This window comes from Corythoichthys intestinalis, chromosome 6 (assembly GCF_030265065.1).
Source record: "Corythoichthys intestinalis isolate RoL2023-P3 chromosome 6, ASM3026506v1, whole genome shotgun sequence".
Taxonomy (NCBI): Eukaryota; Metazoa; Chordata; class Actinopteri; order Syngnathiformes; family Syngnathidae; genus Corythoichthys; species Corythoichthys intestinalis.
The window spans coordinates 19,937,202-19,955,097 of NC_080400.1; the positions used below are offsets into that span (position 1 = coordinate 19,937,202).

A 17,896-nucleotide genomic window follows, 5' to 3' on the forward strand; every position below is an offset into this window, starting at 1 on the left:
ATAATAAAACTTGAAACTCTGTTCATCTTGGACTTGTCCCGACTGATTTTTCCCCACATTAACTTGGACGCACACCAAGGACATTTAATTTCATGCTCAATTATAAGACACCAAGAGTACATATACTATATACTGTGAGGAAAATAAATATTTGAACACCCTGCAATTTTCAAGTTCTCTCACTTAGAAATGATGGGCAGGTTTGAAATTTTCATGGTTGTCTTTCACAGTGGACGAGAACCTATCTAAAGAGAAAAAAATCCAGAAATCACATCGTATGATTTTTTTTAACAATTTATTTTTGTATTAAACTGCTGCTAATAAGTATTTGAACACCCGTCTATTTGCTAGAATTGTGAGCCTAAAAGACCTGTTAGTCACCTTTAAAAGGAAAGACTAAGTGGAGTGGAGGTGGACCTTTTTGATTCTGGCTTTTTGACCTGTTTGAGGCAGTTACCTGCATATAACTACCTGTCCACCCCATACAATCAGGAAGACTAATTCCTAACATGGTCAGGACCAAAGAGCTGTCCAAAGACACCAGAGACAGAATTGTAGACCTCTATAGGGCTGGATAGGGATACGGGGCTATTGCAAAGTAGTTTGGTGATATAATATCCACCGTTGGAGCAATTATGAGAAGATGGAAGAAGCTAAACACGATTGTAAATCTCCCTAAGACTGGGGTTCCATGCAAGATGTACCTCATAGGGTCTAAATGATCCAATGAATGGTAAGAAATCAGCCAAGAACTACACAGGAGGAGCTGGTTTATGATCTGGAAGGAGCTGGGACCACCACTTCCAGGGTTACTGTTGAAAATACACTAAGACATCATGGTTTAAAATCATGTATGGCACTGAAGGTTCCCCTACTAAAACCAGCACATGTCCTGGCCTGTTTTAAGTTTGCTAATGACCATTTGGATGATCCTGAGGAGTCATGGGAGGAAGTCATATTGTCATATGAGATTAAACTTTTTGGTCTTAATTCCACTCATAGGGTTTGGAGGAAGAATGATGAGTAGCATCATAAGAACACCATCCCTACTGTGAAGAATGGGGGTGGTAGCATCATGCTTTGGTTTGACCTCTGTAGATTGCCTGTCATAGTGGACAAGCACATACCATGAAAATTTCAAACCCGCCCATCATTTCTAAGTGGGAGAACTTCGCAGGGTGTTCAAATACATATTTTCCCTCACTGTAACAGAACTGATTTTGTGTCATTCAATTAGGTGCATGTGAAGTGTTGATTATGCATTTCAGTGCATAATGCAGTATTACAAGGCACACACTAAACATGGACAAATCAGACCATAAATTACACAACCAATTTCCAAATTATGTGATATACAAACTCGGTGGTTGAACAAATTGTGCTCTTGAACACGTTTGTAAATTTTACAAGAACCAATGAGTTTTGTGTCTTGTATGACATGCTTAACTGTGGTTTGAAGTTTGTGCCCATTTTAATTGAATATTTTGCCTGAATTGTGGTTGTATCGCAAATTAAAAAAAAGAAAAGAAAAAAAAAGCTGTACTGTAAGCCAAGGCTCATATTTCCTATTCAGCCCATGACTTTATCAAGCTACTGAAGGTGCGCCAGGTTTGTCTAAGCATAGATCAAGAGATGTTTTTCCACTTAGTGTTCATGGGCCATAATAAAGTTAGTCTTTTCAAAGACGTTGAGGAAGGTCAGCGAGGTAACAGTGACAGCGTGATACAGTTCTGCTAATCAGTAAGGCATAAAAAGTCTCTGTAGTGTCTGAACGTGATCTAGAAAATTCAAAGAGGACAGTGTCAGACATGGGACGATTGAAAACATTTTTTTGTATGCCAGCACCAAGTCAAAACAAAACAAGAACAAAAGCGATCACTATTTTTTTCCATTAGGAGGATAAAAGTCATTTTGAGTTCAGACCAGCTGGATAATGTCAAAAACAAAATGTTGACAATACTTTATTGACAACCAATTTGTCTGTTAATCTTCAAAGATTCCTGCCTTAAGGGCCGCTACCAAACAAGTTTGAAATGGACTTAAATCAAAAGATTGTACAATTTCACAAACCGAATCAACCTTTATCGGAAGACAAATCACGGCAAGCACAACCTAAAGGAAATATCAAGCGATGTAAGCAAAGGGAGCATTTTATAGGATTAATTTGTAATTTGTACTGAAAACAACAGGTGAGCCTTAATCACAAAAGCAACCAAAAAAGTTTGTCACAATAAAAGCACTAATATATTACTGTTGTTTCAGACCATGCTCGTAAATCAACAGAGGTGGGTAGAGTAGCCAAAGATTTTAGTCAGGTAAGAATTACTTCTAAATAATATTACTAAAGTAAAAGTAGTCATCCAAAAGTGTAAACCTCAACCATGAGAGAGAATCTGGAAAAAAAAACAGAAAATCACATTGTTTGATTTTTAAAGAATGTATTTCCAAATTAGAGTGGAAAATAAGTATTTGTTCACTTACAAACAAGCAAGATTTCTGGCTGTCAAAGAGGTATAACTTCTAACGAGGTCTAACGAGGCTCCACTCGTTACCTGTAATAATAGCACCTGTTTTAACTTATTATCGGTATAAAAGACCCCTGTCCACAACCTCAATCAGTCACACTCCAAACTCCACTATGGCCAAGACCAAAGAGCTGTCGAAGGACGCCAGAGACAAAATTGTAGACCTGCACCAGGCTGGGAAGACTGAATCTGAAATAGGTAAAACGCTTGGTGTAAACCAATCAACTGTGGGAGCAATTATTAGAAAATGGAAGACATACAAGACCACTGATAATCTCCCTCGATCTGGGGCTCCATGCAAGATCTCACCCCATGGCGTCAAAATGATAAGAACGGCGAGCAAAAATCCCACAACCACACAGGGGGGACCACAGTAACACAACGCGCCGCCAGGGACTCAAATCCTGCACTGCCAGACGTGTCCCCCTGCTGAAGCCAGTACAGGCCCAGGCCCGTCTGCGGTTCGCTAGAGAGCATTTGGATGATCCAGAAGAGGATGGGGAGAGTGTGTTATGGTCAGATGAAACCAACATAGAACTTTTTGGTAGAAACACAGGTTCTCGTGTTTAGAGGAGAAAGAATACTGAATTGCATCCGAAGAACACCATACCCACTGTGATGCATGGGGGTGGAAACATCATGCTTTGGGGCTGTTTTTCTGCTGAGGGACCAGGATGACTGATCTGTGTAAAGGAAATAATGAATGGGGCCATGTATTGAGAGATTTTGAGTGAAAATCTCCTTCCATCAGCAAGGGCATTGAAGATGAGACGTGGCTGGGTCTTTCAGCATAACAATGATCCGAAACACACAGCCAGGGCAACAAAGGAGTGGCTTCGTAAGAAGCATTTCAAGGTCCTGGAATGGCCGAGCTAGTCTCCAGATCTCAACCTCATAGAAAATCTGTGAAGGGAGTTGAAAGTCCGTGTTGCCCAACGACAGCCCCAAAACATCACTGCTCTAAAGGAGATCCGCATGGAGGAATGGACCAAAATACTAGCAACAGTGTTTGAAAAGCTTGTGAAGAGTTACAGAAAACTTTTGGCCTCCGTTATTGCCAACAAAGGGTACATAACAAAGTATTGAGATGAACTTTTGGTATTGACCAAATACTTATTTTCCACCATGATTGCCAAATAAATTCTTTAAAAATCAAACAATGTGATTTTCTGAGATTTTTTTCCACATTCTGTCTCTAATGGTTGAAGTTTACCCATGTTGACAATTACAGGCCTCTCTAATATTTTCAAGTGGGCGAACTTGCACAATTAGTGGTTGACTAAATACTTATTTGCCCACTGTATTATGCAGAATGAACTTGGTTGTAGGCTCCTCTTCTGGCTCGGCAGGTGGCCTTTTACCCGTAAAAAAGCTGACCAAAGACGCCCACGCCCGCAGTACACAGTCAACAGCAGCCTACATTACTATTTACATTAAATGACGCTGGGCTTCTATAGGTGTGCAAACACCCCAGTAATGGCAGCCAACCACTAGAGGGCGGCGTCTGCAAAGCTCTACTCGGGCTAGGCAAGAGATAAAGGCCAAATTGCGGTCTTTAACAAGTTATCTATTATTTCTCCGTGGCCCGGTAGCAAATGCGCCATGGACTGGTACCGGTCCCCGTTGGGGTTGGGGATCCCTGCTGAGTTGCTGAGCATATTACATGACCGTAATATGCAGAAAAGATGACACAAAAATAACCAAATTTAGACAAAAACACTGACTCTTTACGCTTCCATAGAGCATGAGTGCCCACTAGTGGAGTCAAAACATTGTTCCCACTGAAAGGTATAATGGAGTTATGTGTTTATTGTTGCGACATCTCATTGGTGAAACTGGTAGCTCTCGCAAAATTGAAGTCATTATGTACTGTAGAATAAAGAAAACAAATGGAACGACTTGTGTAGCCCAAAGTAGCGGAGTAAGAGTAGTGTTTATTCTTTACAAAGTTACTCAAGTAAAAAGTATAGTGTTGTAAAACTACTGCAAGAAGTTAGGAACGCCTTTACATACAGAATTTTCAGGTTAAGACACGCCTCAATGGGAAAATATTGCCTCTTGTTATGAAATAAATTTCAGAATACAAAAGGCATAAATACAGTTTGGCTGGTACTCGCAGCTCCCAGATTTTACTGAACGTAACATACTTATAGCTGCTCTGCCAGTGGCTATTGCCTAGCATTACTGGCATCCAATTAGCTAAGAGGGACTTCAACTGTATGTGTATGTATCCCAGCATCCTCTTCATTCGCCCCTCGTGTTCCACCAGCTTTACATTAGCGTATTCACTTTTATTCTTCACTCTATTCCTGGTTTTTTACATGATACATAATTCTGATTTAATGTTTATTGTGCAATAATGTAATTGTAACATGCATTTAGTTACATGCTTTGATGCATTTTAATGCATTATAAAAAATGTATGTGCAAGTTTGGGGGGGCTTGGAACAGATTAGGGCATTTAAATGGCAAAAGTCTCTCTATTTATCGAATTTTAGTTAAGAAATTACATCCAGAACCAATTAATTTCGTAAGTAGCGGTACCACTGTACATATAAGTGTCTACCATTGAAATAAATGAAAATACCATTAACCGTTACATTCTCACCAATACTATGCAATCAAACTAATTGTGTCATGTCACATCTTGTCATGGGCGTGCTCATTCCTCTTGAGGTGTGCTAAGCTAAAGTTTGTGATTAGACAAATTTCTGGAAACAAGAATTCTTTGAACTCTTAATATTTCATAATGATAATAAAAAAAGAATAATGATATAATAATGTATTTTTGTTATTATTGTTTGCTCTTTTTCTGCTTCCTTTCTTTCTGTCCCTTCCTGTTCACTGCTTTCTCCTAATAAATAACAAACAATGAACAACCACAATGGGATTAAAGTATATCAAACTCCTGTTTGGCACATTAAAACTGTTAATGACACTCAGATTTTCATTCTCCATGTCTAAGCAGCTGAACAGGACAGGTTAAACAAAATAAAAAAAATACTTGGGCTATGCCTAATATTATTACTGTCAATGTCACCATGTAAAAAAGCAAATGTATTATTTTAATTATTATAAGGTATTTTTTAGTGACATTTATGCGTCTTGCATATGATGTATGATATTTTACTTGGCGAAAGCCACTCAAAGTGTTGCTATACATTGGAAAAACTATCACTAAAACTATAAATTTGTATTATGTATTAGCTCTCCATGAATAAGCAATTGTTCCATTTGTTACAGGAAACTGACCAAGCCTCAACACAAAATCTAACATTTTTTCCTGGGGAATATTACTCTTTTTTTCCCCTCAGTCATTCATCACTAGTAATCACAACACCATGAACTACTTCTCAAAACATGTCAAAGCACTACAGTCAAGTAGAAAGTAGTTTTAAAGGTTATTTTCACAAATGTCTTTTTTTTAGTTCAGACCAAGTAGTTATCAAAGCTCAGAGTACTGTATTTGATTTCATGAAAACAGATTGTGGCATGATAATGCTACATATTGAGAACAAGATGAACTTTTACACAAAAGACGCAAATAATCACTGGTTCATCGTGCAATTAATACTGAATGGATGCTGCCAATCTTAACCAAATGACAGCATGGATAATAGGTTTACTTGAGGACATTTCATCAGACACACCAATCCCCATTTGTCACAGTTTTCTCTCTCAAGTAGAAATGTTCCAATTAGGAACCAAAAAAAAACAAAAACATTTCTGCATTGTATTGTACACACAAGGATGTTGCAAAACAAAATAGTACATCCCATATGTATAAAATAGTCTTTCAGTTACTGTATGTTGTCCATGGCATGAGCTAGGCATCTTAAAGGACAATTAGCGTGTCTACTTTCACATTTTGTAAATTGTAATATATTGTGGGATTGTGACCAAACAAATCATAAAGGCCCCCTTCTGAAGAAAACTAAATTGGCAATCAGTTAGCCATTGTTTGTGAAAGTTTGGAAAAGTTCAAATGTGGTGTAAATATGTTAGTTTTATTAGCACTGTGATGAACTCTGAATTAATGTACATACGTATGATCTGCAGAGAAACCGTGAGGTTCTGATGTGAATCACTAGAGTAGCACGATCATATATCTCCTTCTCGATTCGCCAATTTGTCAGGACAATATATGTCCAGTGGCAGTCGAGTCCACTCTGAGTAGAATCTGTGTGATGAATGGAGCGAGTGGTTAATCACAGAACACATCTTGTGCTATCGTCGTGTGATGGATCGGTGCAAAAAGTACCCGCAGTGTATCCTGAGTGACGAACACTCAGTGAATGACCATAAAACATCACAACTCTTTTGGGTGATGGAAAATAAAGTTTGAATATCAGCAGGAGATTTGAGAGAGAAAAAAATATATGGAATAATACAGAGGCACTTCTTGCACAGAATCCCAGCACGGCAGCACCCTTAAAATATCTGACACATATATATTTTTTTTTTTTTTCCTGTTAGTTCTTCTTAACAAGCTAGTAAAATGTATTTTAAAATGACAGAACTGCCTTGCCTTCGATGGCACCTGTAGATGTAAGAACATTTTAACATTGATGTTTTCTTCATTTCTCCCACTTCATTTACCATTTACGGTATTCATTATCCAAACAACTTTAGTGCTATCTTAACGTTTAAATAACGGTAATCTGATTTGACGGTTCAGTCAGGGACTCTCTCAAAAAGTACAACACTTTTATTTAAAAAAATGTGAGGATTAAATTGCATTAAACATACTGCACAAAACTGAAAATCTTGCCCATCTCCATCAGGTAAGTGAATATCCGCCGCAAGTTATACTCAAGTAAGCGGTCTCATTTAGAACACGGTCACATATACAGTATATACAGGTAGTCCCAGGCTACGAACGAGTTCCGACGCAACCTGAATTTCCGCGTAAGTCAGAATTACCCTTTAAGTCCTCGTAAATACCAATTAAATCTCAAAACAACCATCCAAAATCATGTATTATACGTCATTGTACAGTCCTCGCCAAGACGTTAGCGCTAAATCCTAGGTAGACAGCGAGCTAAACTCCGAAATGACGATGTAAGACGTCCGTGTGGTTTGCTGACTTTATTCAGCTGCTCATGACATAAAAACCAGCAGAATGAAACTAATTACAAATGAAGAAACACAATGAACAATGAACTAACATTACAATTAGTGGTGTCTTTTTTTTCATTCATTACACCCCTAATTAATGCACTTTTTATCGTGATAAATCTTTTTTAACTCTTACTTTTCTGACTGAAGAAAAAACATTGAGAGTAGATAATACTGATCATCAGCTGTTAGAATATTTGGATGTATCAAGCTTGTTTCATCTAATTTAAGCAAAGCAAACAAAACAAACACTTGTAATTAACGGAAGGGTCCACAACACATGCACATAGATGTGGAGCACTAGTTCAGTTTAATTTAATTTGGTGTCAAATTAAATGTAATATTTACACCATTGTACGAAACCTGAATGATAGTTTGTTTCTGAACCAAGAGTGGTATTTACTAATCTTGGATATTTTTTTTCCAGAAATTTCTTGTGAAGTGCTTTTCTTTTTACCACTGTTGCTTGGTGTGCTTAGTTGTATTACTAAATATCTATGTATAATCAATGTATATCCACAGCAAATTGTTGATTGATCTTTTAAAAAATAAATAAATAAATAACATGTAGAGGGTATTCAAACAAATACATCCGAATAAATTAGAATTATTAAAATGCTATTATTAAAATATCCTGAGAAGTTTAGCATTTTAGTGTCAAGTAAGATGTAACAGTGTCTGACTCAGGAAGGTTTCACCCAACCCCCTCCTCAGCTAATGGCTGAATTTGCAAGTAAAGAGAAAGTAGCCTGACTCAGGAAGGAAACCCTCGTGAGGGAGTTGGGTGAAACCTTCCCAAATCAGGCTACTTTCAGACACCGTTACTTCTTACTTGACACTAAACTTCTGAGGATATTTTAGTAATAGTGTTTTAATCATTCTAATTTATTTGGATGTATTTGTTTGAATACCCTCTACATATTAAAAATTTGAAAAATGGCCCCATTTACAAAACAAATGCTAGGCTTGGGGGTGATCCTATGGTGTCCCCTTGGTAAGATTAGGGAGCATCAAAACCCCTGGCGCTTCTATTAAGCCAAAGGAAATAAAAACACATTACATTAAAGAGAAAAAAAAAAACCGCAATGAAGCATTATTCGTCTAAAGAGCATGAGCGCCCTGCCCCCTAGTGGAGAAAAAGTTCCCAGTTTGAATAGTGAATACGTTGTTCTTTCATAGTTATTATTATGAAATTAAAAGGATCATATCTCCGGTTTTCCGTGGTCAGTCGGTGCCAAATAAAAACTGGGAGACAATTTTTAATCCGTGCTTTTGATTCATGTTTAGGGCAGCGCTCTATGTCAAAATACTTCATTTATTATGGTGCTTTAGAGATGCGTGATCGAACAGGCTTGCGTGATCATAGAACGGCAAACTTGCATCTGATTGGTGTAATGGAGTCATGTGATTATTGCGACGTCTCTGGTGAAATTAGTAGCGCTACTCTTGGCAATAGCGTCGCTAGCAAGAAAAAAAAAAATGTAGACTAAAGAGGAAAAATTTAAAGACTCTTGTGTAGTTCAAAAGTAGCGGAGTAAGAGTAGCGTTTTTTTCTTCACAAATCTAAAGTAAAAAGTATGGTTTAGTAAACTACTCTTAGAAGTACATTTTTCTCAAAAAGTCACTCAAATCAATGTTACGGAGTACATCTAACGTGTTACTGTCTACTTCTGATAACAATTACCATGAATCCTCGACCAAGTCACTCTTGAGACACTCCTGTTTGCTTGTATGCAGTAAAAAATTTGTCCTGTTTCCACGACGCTCTGCCTGGCCCAGCCCCCGATGGGAAGCCGTGAAGCATTGTCTGTTGGAGCTGTCTCTTCAACTGATAGTGAAGTCTATTGAAGTTATTCATGATCACTACGAGGAAAGTTATGGTGAATGTAAAGGGGAAGATAGAAGAGCCGCCTGCTTCATTTCAATCAACAGTGTGGGAACACTTCGGGTTCCCAGTCGAGCCTCGCTACAAAGCCCCATCCCGCGCTCACCTGAGCCATTCTGTGGTTCCGCCGTTAATAGACGTACACGAGTGTGGTGGAGCATTAGCCTTCTGCTTCACAAGCTGTTGCTCTAAATACTGATGGATGGACTCCTGTTCCACTGAAAGTTATCACACTCTGACAGCTCATTTCATGAAGTCTGAGTGGGAACTATAAAATGCATTTATTTTATATTATCAAATCAGGAAATGTTTATTTTGCTCTAGCCCTAGGCTGAAATAATTGAAATACTGAGTAAATTGATTCTTTTGCACTATTTCAAGATTCTTTTTAGGGTTTGGAAATATTTGCACGTTTTATTTTAGCCAAAATACAAATATAGCTTACGAGTCAGTCTTGTTCACTGGTAATGGTTTACAGTTGACTTTGTGTGATCCAACGTTGAAAATATATATATATATATATTTTTTTATACAAAGTTACCAACGTTACCAAATAGTGAGTGCTACCTGAATAACTGTTTCCCAACAAAAAAATGTGTTGTCTATTTTTGCACATAAATTGTGAATTAAAGAATGTTTGAATAATACAAACAAAAATTCACACCTTTGATGTTTTCTTCTTTTAAGTTTGCACAGAAATAAGAGCTGCCTTTTACTGTAGTTTAGCCAAATGACCAAACTAACTTTTAAATGCAGTGACAAAAAAATAAATAAATAAAATGAAAAAATTTCTTTTGTTTCTATTGTTGTACCGAACCGTAACCGTAACTGAGGTATGGACTGAACAGTGATTTGGGTGAACCGTTACAGTCCAATGGTCAGAGTGTGGAAATATTTTACACAAATAAACAAATAGTCTGGTAGTGCAGTTACATAATGTAAGTCTTTCCCCAAAAATGTATACTAAGAGAGCAATTTTGGTTAACAGTCATCTAAAAAGGCATCGCTACTCATAGTTCATCAACTGCCTGAATGATTTACAAAGTCATCAGATGTGACAACATGAAAACAGACATAACAGCAAATGAGCACATGATAGAACTGTCAACACATTCAAAATATTCCCCAGACGTTTTGTACGAAATCTATGAAAACAGCTGTAAGAAAACTGCCCAGTGGAATTGCACAAGGAGGGACTCAAATGAAGGGTCCCTTCCAAAAGTAATTGAGCACCGGAAATTCCTTGCAGCTTATTTCATTATACTCACAAGAGGATTTACCTTGCTTCATTCTTCATGGGGGATACATCTAGAAGAGGCATGTTGGAAGTAAAGCAGGATGTGTTCATGCCAAGAGCGCATGTTTCGTGCCGCAGCGAAATAAAAGATGAGATTTTCTATATTTAAAATGCTTCCTAAAATGATGCCAATAATAGTCAAAAGCTAGACGTTTTTTTACAGACTAGGCTTTTTGCATCCGCAGGGAAGATAAACAAAAGTAACAGACTCTGAGCTTGTACATAACAATGGGTAATCAATATCAATGCAAGCACAAATACGAATCGGCTGCATATTCAGGCTGAGTAATCATTGGACAAAAGAAATAGCCTAAAGTGCTAGTCTGTAATATCCATAAATCGCCTCTTGGATTTAGCCTATATTGGGGGAGACTCAGAATGACTTTTAGTTTTCCTAGTTGCTATTACAGCTGCAGAAGGAAAAGCAGGGTAAACTAAACCTGCAAGCAGGACTGAACGGGCCCTCGCAGTTTGGTGCAACTCAGACGGCGCAGCTCAGGGTGGTGGCAAATCATCCCCCTCTCATCATCTCATGAGGACATATGCTTGAAACTCAACTCTTTTGTGTTGTGGACAAGGCTGACAGGGATATTTTTGTATATCCTGAGTTGAGAAATACACTCACACACCTTGGTGAAAAACCCCTTATTGAAGAGTGTCCTTCATAAAAAGGAGGCGCTACTGAGCTATGCAGCCATGACCTTAATCAAAACAAAAATGAAACTTCTAATTGGGCCAATTCAATCAAGTGAGCCAAATTCCGTGGCTTTACAAGCTGTCCGAGTCCCTAAAGAGATGTACTTCCTTTTAATGGCGAACAAAGGGTCATCACGGCCCCAGACAGAAACATGTGGACATGGGCCTTAACCCCTTCAGACCAGAATTTTTTCTGCTGGGCAAAAAAAAAAAACTTTGCTGATTTTTACTCTACTCAGGTACCAGAACAAAGTGCATTTTTTTGGTCGGGGATTTTTCATGCTTTTATTGGTTATTGTTAATGTTACATTGATTTGTTGAGAAATGAGCATTTACGTTTGCCTTTTTGAAGTTGAGTTTTGTCTCAGCCATTTTCAAAGCACCAAAAATAGCAAAGAGGGCATGCTATACCTCATGATTTTATTTCGATGGTTAAAGTTTCATCCAATCATCTCCCATTAGTGGCAATCGCAACTAAATTCAGTGTAGTTATTGATTTAGAGATGGGAACGCGTTATGTCCTTCAGCAGCATTCTGAGGTATGAAGGGGTTAAAATGAAGTACCTTATTGGCCCGAATATAAGACAGCCCTGATAATAAGACGACCCCCTCTTTTTCAAGGCTCAAGTTTGAAAAACGACTTTTTGAACGCCAAATTTTTATACAGAAAATAATTACAGTACATCTGAAACAATTATAACAATATATTTTAGAGAAAAAGCATGTTATTTTGCCACATTCAAATCTTAATATCTGAACATTTAAATATGTACCGGTAAACTAAAGTGCAATCACATTCGTAAATGAATGGCATATGGTTTTTGAAATGTAAATAAACCAATCTATTGTGATAAAACAACAAAATTGCAATAACTGCATTAACTATCAAAGTGAAGTCTAAGTGTAACTGTAGTCTTGAAACAAATCTGAATAAGGAAAGACATTGCAACAAAATAATACAAACGGGTTAAACTAGTAGCTGAGATTTGTCATGACAGAACATCGCTTCAATGATATCTGGCGCCATCTAGCGTTGTGAATGGGGAGAGTAGCTGAGATCTGTCATGACAGAACATTGCTTCAATGATATCTGGCGTCATCTAGCGTCATGAATGGGTATAATGTCTAGACCGCGAATATAAGACAACCCCCTCTTTTTCAATCTTATTTCAATGCAAAAAACACCGTCTTATATACGGGCCAATACGGTATTACAAAAGGTCTTGTAACTATACACTGACCAACCTGAAAGGAACTGGACAGGTGTAAGTGAAATGAGTAACTTTCTTTTGCCACTAGTTAGCGCTGTAGGGTTGATTCAAATGACCCCTACAGGTCCCTTCAGTGTACTACTAATCAAGCATGGGAAGTTTGGTGCAGGTATGTTGTACATCTGCCAATTTGTGACTTAAAAATTTGTGGTTGGACAAAATGGCGACTGTCATTTTCACATTCCTGTTTGGACACCTGTGCTGCAACGAAACCAATATTTTTCATCAGGCACCTGACTACATGTCTTAAGGCTGCCCTGATGCAGGTTTGTGTTCAATTGTTTTTTTCACCCTTGGAGAAGGAGCAGGTCTAATAAAAAAGGGTGTTTCCTGTTCCCAGCAGGGGGTGCAAAGCCTAATGGATAATTTTTCAATGCAGTTGTGTTAAGGCTGGGATACCTCTCATACATGCCAGATATGAAAAAGACTGAACCTTCTATCAGAGCGATATTAGTCATTTACTGAATTTAGCATGTTGCTAAAAAAAGCCGACATTAGCACCCCGCCTTTGTCAGGCCCATTAATGAAAACCTATCATTTTGATAACTTTAGATCTCATATGGCTCATGAATAGTCTTACCAATTTTGAGGACGATCGAACTAACATCTACAACTAACGTCTCAGGTATGCACCCTGTAATTCGACATAAATTTCACATTCAATCCAAAATACCAAATTTCCTGTTGGGTTTGTAATATTGGTGCAAGAGACTTTTTGGAGCAATTCTGGACTCCCCGAATTTCATCGCTCTACGTTGAAAAACCCTAATAGTAATAGTAATAATATCCATTTTCATTTGCCCTGAAGAAAATAAAATGATCAATAATAATAATGATCCTTTGCATTACAATGACGCTCTCGTGCCAGTTGGTGCTCGGGCCCTAATAATCTTTTGCATTACAACAGGGCTTTCGCACATCTTGTTGCTCGGGCCCGATCAAGTGGCTACAAAGAGTGACAGCAAGAGCCTATTCAGGAAAAGTAGTGACTCTCATGAGATTATGAAGTCCCACTAAACAGCCTTGATTGTTGTGGAAAGAAGATTTTTTAAGATAGAGACAGGCAATCATACAGTACTGGCTAGTATTTCATTTTCCCTTTGAGCCTGACCGGAATACAGAACAGGCAGCAGATTGTGAGACAAAATGCTGGCTATTGTACCGTTTTGTCTTTGTATCCGTTCCCAAAAAAGTTTTGATCAAATCACCAATACTGGCTCTGCAGCATAATCATGGTGTTCTCAGCCAAGGTTAAAAAAAGATAATCCAGATGATTTAAAGACATGATGTCTATACTAAGACCGACACCTTTTGCCTATATGGATTTATGTTAATATTAGTCTTACTTTGAGCATCCATGCCTCAAAATCTTACTTAGCAACAAGCTGTTTGAGTTTATGATCAAACCAGCTGTTAAAACTTATAACTCTGGTTTCTAGAGACATTTCTTGTCTTTTATTGTTCTGATCTCTAATGTCCACCCATAGTGTATTAAAGCGCTACTAAAACATATTTCATAAGAACAGCCACCAAACAATCACAGGGCCGGCTGAGTAATCAAGTAGTGAGGTTTTCTTTGCTGTCTGACTGTGGCAGGATGAAGACGATCAGCGGTTGAAAGGACCGTGCTGTTTGACAGCTGCTTGACTTGCTTGTCAAAGTGACAGAATACACAATTTAAATATCAAAACTGCCAATCAAACAGAGGAATTCACTTGCAAATGGGTTATTACATCTGACAATCTGAACCAAATACATAGACATCACAATTATCCTCAGACATTTGCAGGAATTCATGTAATCCTGAGCTGGGAGTGTCCCAGGTGGCATCAAGCAATGTGTAGATGGCAATAAAAGTGGATCCAATATACACGGTGACGTAAGAGGCTGTGTCGGCTACAATATGAATATGAATGCATTTTAAATAATGTTGGCATTTAAATTTTCTGTTCAAAGAGAATACCAGAGTGTTTCAAATGTCGAGACAAGAGACAAAACAATGAAGTCCACTGAGGAAAAGGGTAGTTTCAAGTATTTGCATATGAAAAAAAAAAGTCACCATTCAATTCCCTTGAAGGACCTGTGTTGGAATGTACCGGACTGTGAAAGTATTAGCTGTAAACACATTATGATTCGGATTGAGGAGGGGGTGAGAGTCATTGAAAGATCGGCCGACTTCTATGTACGGTGTTGGAAGCCATCCAGCCAGCAACACAGAGAGGTGCACTACTTATATTCACTAACCTTGGCCAGACGTTATTAAGAACTGTGGATTTACACTTCCACAAAAATAAGAACTATAACCTGATCAAAGTACACATGTAGGAGTTTTAATTCAAATTGTATGCATTTTTGTACAATAAAAATGTATTGTTTTGAGTCTGTGAGTAGTCAGAGAGGTACACTACTAATATTCACCATCCTTGTCCAGAACTTATTCAGAACTGTAGATTTACAGTACCACGAAAATGAGAAATTTTACATGATCAATATAGGACTTTCAATATATTTTTCTAAATATCGGTGTACTAAAAATGCATAGTTTTGAGCATGGGAGTAGTCAGAGAGATCCACTACCAATATTCGCCAACCTTGGCCAGTACTTATTCAGATTTGTGTATTTATACTGCAACAAAAATGAGAACTGTAACCTACCATCTACTAAGATGACCCATTGCTCAGGGGATTTGCATAATATTGTAATGACGTGACAGCGCACGTAACGCACATGTAGATGGAGCGGTTTTAAGATCAGGCAACTTTATTACTTTTTTAAATGATGACGATTGTAGCGTTATATATTTTAAGAGTGTTAAGAGTGTTTTAAAGAGTTGACCACGGCCCCACCGATGCCAGTCTGCCCTTAATTATGAACACCAAATATCAAGAGTCCAAAAATGAAAGAAGCTGCCAAGTCTTTTTTCTTCAACTACAGAAATTCCCTTTAAAATCTTACCATTCATACTTATAAATGCTTCGAAATCACAATTTTGTTGCGTTTTTATGCTTGAGTTGCCAAAATGTGTTGCCATTCATGTTGAAGAGCAGTGCCATTAAGGAAACAATTTCAAGACAAATAAGAGGTCAGGTTATCATGAGCATCCTCCTCCTATTTTGCCTGCCTTTGTCAGCTCACAAAGCAAGCAGTCGGGTGGGACCAGAGGCGGCAACAAATTGTTAATCGATGGCTATTGTAGCAGCACAAGCCAGCTCTGCCCTCCCATCCATATTTATTTCCAGTGTCTTTCACCAACATCCACAACCTAAAATTGAGCAGAGTCAGGAAAAAGTTGACTACTTACCGACAAAACTGCAGATAAAACAATAAGATTAAAACACTATAAATAAATAAAAAATATCAAAAAAATAAATAAAAATAAAACTTAATAGCCGAAAACTATCAAAACTGACAACCCAAGCTACCAGTTTTTTGTGTTGTTTTAGCAAATACGTCAGCATGGACACAAGAGACGACAGCTCTCATTACCCTGTGTTCTGCAAGATTTTGCTCGCAAAGCTTTTATGGTGGCCAGTAAACATTCTTTTACATTCGGTTGGACTCTCAATATTATCCAAAAGGTGCTAAATAAGCTAGTTACATCATAAACATATACATGTGCAACATGAATACGGCATAAATGCTTGTCGGCATGAACAAGATGTTAACGATGTGAGATCGATATACACTCGAGTTGAGCACAGCCACATAGTAGGATATACAGTGGGGCAAAAAAGTATTTAGTCAACCACTAATTGTGCAAGTTCTCCCACTTGAAAATATTAGAGAAGCCTGTAATTGTCAACACGGGTAAACCTTAACCATGAGAGACAGAATGTGGGAAAAAAAACACATTGTTTGATTTTTTTTTTTTTAATATTTTCAAATCACGGTGGAAAATAAGTATTTGGTCAATACCAAAAGTTCATCTCAATACTTTGTTATGTACCCTTTGTTGAAAATAACGGAGGCCAAACGTTTTCTGTAACTCTTCACAAACTTTTCACACACTGTTGCTGGTATTTTGGCCCATTCCTCCATGCAGATCTCCTCTAGAGCAGTGATGTTTTGGGGCTGTCGTTGGGCAACACGGACTTTCAACTACCTCCACAGATTTTCTATGGGGTTGAAATCTGGACACTGGCTAGGCCACTCCAGGACCTTGAAATGCTTCCTACGAAGCCACTCCTTTGTCGCCCTGGCTGTGTGTTTGGGATCATTGTCATGCTGAAAGACCCAGCCACGTCTCATCTTCTATGCCCTTGCTGATGGAAGGAGATTATCACTCAAAATCTCTCGACACATGGCCCCATTCATTCTTTCCTTTACACAGATCAGTCGTCCTGGTCCCTTTGCAGAAAAACAGCCCCAAAGCATGATGTTTCCACCCCCATGCTTCACAGGGGTATGGTGTTCAGATGCAATTCAGTATTCTTTCTCCTCCAAACACAAGAACCTGTGTTTCTACGAAAAAGTTCTATTTTGGTTCCATCTGACCATAACACATTCTCCCAGTCCTCTTCTGGATCATCCAAATGCTCCCTAGAAAACCGCAGACGGGCCTGGACGTGGCTTCAGCAGGGGGACATGTCTGGCAGTGCAGGATTTGAGTCCCTGGCGGCGCATTGTGTTACTGATAGTAGCCTTTGTTACTGTGGTCCCAGCTCTCTGTAGGTCATTCACTAGGTCCCAGAAATCCCAGAACCACACGTTCTGGAATTTTTGCTCACCGTTCTTGTTATCATTTTGACGCCACGGAGTGAGATCTTGCATGGAGCCCAAGATCGAGGGAGATTATCAGCTGTCTTCTATGGCTTCCATTTTCCAATAATTGCTCCCACAGTTTATTTCTTTACACCAAGCGTTTTACCTATTGCAGATTCAGTCTTCCGAGCCTCGTGCAGGTCTACAATTTTGTCTCTGGTGTCCTTCGACAGCTCTTTGGTCTTGGCCATAGAGGAGTTTGGAGTGTGACTGACTGAGATTGTGGACAGGCGTCTTTTCTACTGATAATGAGTTAAAACAGGTGCCATTAATACAGGTAACGAGTGGAGCCTCGTTAGACCTCGTTAGAAGAAGTTAGACCTCTTTGGCAGCCAGAAATCT

General features: G+C 38.4%; 1 protein-coding gene across 9 annotated transcripts in view; it reads right to left on the reverse strand.

Moving 5' to 3' along the window:
• grik4 (glutamate receptor, ionotropic, kainate 4) overlaps positions 1-17,896 on the reverse strand; it is a 734,878-nt gene that overhangs the window by 452,282 nt on the left and 264,700 nt on the right. Inside the window, exon 1 of one of the 9 annotated variants that reach the window (XM_057839367.1) lies at positions 6,572-6,695. The exons of the other annotated variants lie outside the window; for them this stretch is intronic. The gene's annotated coding sequence lies outside the window, so the exon portion shown is untranslated. Of the gene's footprint in view, positions 1-6,571; positions 6,696-17,896 lie in introns of those variants that run through there. 9 annotated transcript variants of the gene reach the window in all.